The sequence below is a fragment of the Homarus americanus genome, unplaced genomic scaffold (assembly GCF_018991925.1).
Source record: "Homarus americanus isolate GMGI-L3 unplaced genomic scaffold, GMGI_Hamer_2.0 scaffold50490, whole genome shotgun sequence".
NCBI classification, from domain to species: Eukaryota; Metazoa; Arthropoda; class Malacostraca; order Decapoda; family Nephropidae; genus Homarus; species Homarus americanus.
The window spans coordinates 140,001-143,297 of NW_024735381.1; positions in this window are offsets into that span (position 1 = coordinate 140,001).

The following is a 3,297-nucleotide window of genomic DNA, read 5'->3' on the forward strand; positions in this document are numbered from 1 at the left end:
CTACACAGTCTACCCTTGGTTAGTTTACACTTTTGTTGTACTTCAGCATCTGACCTCATTTACTCTACAGCATCTCCTCAGTCTACAATATCTTACAATACTGTAGACTCTACAGTATTGTAAGAAATAGACTATTCTAAGCCCCCGTTTCTTTCCCGAATCACGATACATAGACCATAATTTAAGGTTATATTTACAATATGAAGGTGAACAATATTACCGGTCTTAGTTTACAATATAACACCAAGTATACAATATTCCCTGCTTTAGGATACAATACAATGCAAAGTAAACAATATCTTTATCATTGTTTTACATTATAAAGCTAGTTAAACAATATGCCCATTTATTATTTACAATACACCCGCCTGTAGTATACAGTATTATGTCAGGTAATCTATTCCCAGCCTTAGGTTACACTCTTACGTGAGGGTTTACATTATTCCTAGTCTTAGTCTGCAATATTACGCTGTGTATACAATATCCCGGGGTTAGTTTACGGTATCCTGGAGTTTATAGTATACAGTATCTCTGGTCAGGGAGGGGGAGCATAGATACCTCCCCTCCCCCCCACGCCCCTTCCCCTTCCCTTCGCCATTGGAGGTCCTTAATGAAAAAACTCTATGTATTTTTTTTTTCTTCTCCTCCTGGTCCTCTTCCTCGTAGTCAGAATTTTGATCCTGATCCCATCATCTTTGAGGACGTTCTTGGATTCTCTTCACTCAAATGTTTCCGTTTCTGCAGCGAATGTAGCGTGAATCAAGTTTTTGGGGTCCTTCAATCTTGGCCTTGACTATTCTGAATGCAGCCATGTGTAAGCAGAACTAGGGCGACCTGTTTCCTTTGAACGCGTCTTCTTCTCTTCATTTACTCATCTTATCTCCTCATCTAAACGCCGTCTTACTCCCATCCACACGTTAACCTTAGCTATTTTGAAAGCGCCTTTTTCACTAACCGCAGTTTCTCCCCATCTGAACGCGGTTTCTCCTCCACTGATTGCGACCATCCCTCGTCTTGGAACTTAATGTCGGGGACCAAGTGACGAGCTTACTTTTAATTTGGGTTTACATCGGTATTCTAGACACGGAGGAAAATTGCCATGGAAGTTACGAGCAGAAATGTTTACGGCGAATATATCTGGTAGGGGAGAGGCGATACTCACAGGGACCTGGTTCCTGTGTCTTGGAGATTCGTAAGTATGTATTTACCTTATAACTCTGATTAATAAAGACGTAGGTAATGGAGTCTAGGTGATATTTTGACGCCATTTTGCTCATCGTCATTTCGTATGGCTCTTTAGGGGGGTATTATTGGGTTTGGTATTATCTAGCGTATACGAACCTGTGGGGATCTTGGTCCTGGTGAGGATATTTTGGGTAGTCGCAGATGTAAACACTGGATGGGTGACTTGTTATGGTGTGGGGTGGGCGAGGGCTCTCTCTCTCTCTCTCTCTCTCTCTCTCTCCTCTCTCTCTCTCTCTCTCCTCTCTCTCTCTCTCTCTCTCTCTCTCTCTCTCTCTCTCTCTCTCTCTCTCTCTCTCTCTCTCTCTCTCTCTCTCTCTCTCTCTCTCTCGTCACCCAGCTTTCCTCTTGCATTTTTGCTCTTTACTTCGTCTCGTTTTCTTATTTACTATCTTTTCTCCCCTTCCAATTCTTCCCTACCAACCCTCTTGCCTCTTCCCCTCCCTCCCGTGTCCTCCCCTCCATCTCTTTTTTTCTCCCTCCCCTCTCCCCCCCTCGCTGCTTTACCCCTATCCCTCAACATTTTCTCAATCTCTCCCCTGCCCCTCTTCTCACCTCTCCACCCCCATCGCTCTCCCCCTTCACTACTCCTCCTCAACCCCACCTCTCTCTCCCACTTCCTCTTCACTTCTCTTTTCCACCTCCACTTTCCTTTCCCTCTCTCCCACCTCCTTTTCCTTTCTTCATCTACCTTCGCCCATCTCTCCCACCTTCCTTTTTTCCCTTCCCTCTCCCCTTTCCCTACACTTACTCAGCCCTTCCTCCCTTTCTAACCTCCTCTTCTTTCTCTTCTCTCCCATCCCTTCTTCCCTTTCTCCACACCCCCTCACCCCCTCCTTCTTCCTCCAGCTTCACCTCAACTGATATTGAATCCCTGACGGCGGACAAGACCTTGAGTTTAAGTTTTTATGATAGAGTAATTGTTAGTTCACAGGGGTGGCTCTGGCCCGGCCCCACCACCACCACCATATTGGAGGCGGTGGGCGGGGGTTGTGGGTTGTTCAGGAGGTTGTGTGATGATTAGGAGAGGGAGTTTGGGGTTGTGAGCAGGGATTGTGGGGGTTAGGATGGTTTAAAGGATATTTAGATGAGTGTGGGATGATGAGAGGTGGTTGGGGGGATGGGATGGGATGGTTAGGGAAGGATTTAGAGGTCTAAAGGTATTGGAGTAGGTAGTAGTCAGGAACCAAACAGGGAGGTACTACCGCCTGGGAAGATATTGGCAGCATAATGTGTTGTCTAATGGTAGACCCTGCTGCCATATGGCATCACGAAAATTGTGACCAAGTCCCAGGTTGCTCATATGACTTTCTGCCTCATTTACACACAATTGCAGGGTCTCAATTGTTTCTCTTACTTTGACAACACAACACACATATCGTTTCTCACCATTTGCCCTTATCGGTAACGTAGTTAACCAGTTCGAGGCGCCCACCTCCTGCGCTATAGCTACTTTTTTTTTCAAATTTTCTGGTACCTGCAGCAATAGTTGCTGCAACTTATCATTTTGGCAGTGCTGTCGATCTGTCGTAATGGACCTACGAATCTTATTTACTTCACTGGTATCCACTTCCCCTGTTGTATTCTGGGCTATTATGTGGTCCGTGAGGGCTGCCGTGAGCTTAAGTGAATTTTGATGTTCAGTGGCATCAATCTCCTCTGGATTTGTTAGTCCCATCCCTCCCAGTCTTGATGAAAGTGCAAGAAGTGCTCTTTCTGCTGGGGTTAAGTCAGGGTGTTTCACTAATTTGGGAATGAACTTGACACTGATAGCTTCTTCCAGAGGGTGGAGGAGGGGTCCGATATCAGGGATAGTACGCATCAGGTAGTTCCAACGATGCTTGACTCCATGGGTGAATGCAGCAAAGGCCGCATGTGGCTCTGTGTTAGCAATCTCAGACAGCTTGGATTTCACTAACCCACTCATTCACCTTTCCCGCTACGTACTCGGTCTTGAAGTCCGCAGTGCCAATTACTGCGCCTAGATGTCTTTGGCCGTCCTTAGTTATTTTGACCTCACTTCCGCTACTACTATTACTACTACTACTACTACTA